At 36.8% G+C, this 981-nt stretch overlaps 1 non-coding gene across 1 annotated transcript; it reads left to right on the top strand.

Annotated features, from left to right (window-relative positions):
• The first annotated feature begins 304 nt into the window (after nucleotides 1-304).
• LOC121205308 (small nucleolar RNA R71) lies at nucleotides 305-410 on the top strand. Its single transcript, XR_005900392.1, has one exon. It is a non-coding gene; the product is annotated as a small nucleolar RNA R71 (small nucleolar RNA).
• Nucleotides 411-981: the final 571 nt, after the last annotated feature.

Genomic DNA, 981 nt, shown 5'->3' with positions numbered 1-981 from the left:
TTGCATCACACTGCATTACTAGATGTACCTGCGTAGAACCAAGTAAACCATCAATTTTTCTATTAAAAAGTTCTACCTAATTTGAAAGCATAGTAACCGAGTCGACGTTAAAAACACCGGATGCTTTTGTCGGCTTTTCCTCAGAACTTGCCACTGATAATTATTCAGTGACATCTCTTCTATGAACTCATAAGCCTCTTCAGGTGTCTTATTATTAATAGTGCCACCAGTAGCTGCATCAATCATTTGTCTGGTCAAGGGATTCAAACCGTTGTGAAAAGTTTGAAGTTGTAACCAAAGAGGTAACCCATGGTGAGGCACCTTCTCAATAAATCTTTGTATCTCTCCCATGCATCATAAAGTGATTCTAAATCCATCTACACAGAAGAAGAGATATCATTCCTTAATTTAGTCGTTTTTGCCGGTGGAAAATATTTAAGCAAAAATTTTTCGGTCATTTGTTCCCAAGTGGTGATTGACCCTCGAGGTAACGAGTTCAATCATTGTTTAGCCTTATTTCTTAATGAAAAGGGAAATAACTGAAGGCGAATGACATCGTCAGAAATGCCATTAATCTTAAAGATGTCGTAGAATTCCAGAAAATTAGCTAAATGAATGTTTGGTTCCTCATCCTGCAAACTATCAAACTGAACAAACTGTTGTAGTATTTGAATCGTGTTAGATTTCCGTTCAAAATTATTTGCAGGAACAGCAGATCTAACTATACTCGATTCAGTTCCTATTAAAGTAGGTTTAGCATAATCATACATAGTATGAGGAGCAGGATTCTGATCTACGGGATTTACAGAAACCACAGGAGGTAGCGGATTATTCTGATTATTAACCATCTCCTCATTTGTAGTATGGATATCGTTTTCTTGCTCTTCCTCTATGTATTGTAGGCTTCGCCTTATTTCTCTTCGATTTTTATAAGTTGTGCTTTCGATTTTGCTATCAAAAGGTAAAGGTCCTGACGGGTTT

Source organism: Gossypium hirsutum, chromosome A08 (genome assembly GCF_007990345.1).
Source record: "Gossypium hirsutum isolate 1008001.06 chromosome A08, Gossypium_hirsutum_v2.1, whole genome shotgun sequence".
NCBI lineage: Eukaryota > Viridiplantae > Streptophyta > Magnoliopsida > Malvales > Malvaceae > Gossypium > Gossypium hirsutum.
Note: the sequence above shows the minus strand (reverse complement) of the source record. Positions and strands in the feature narration are given on the sequence as shown.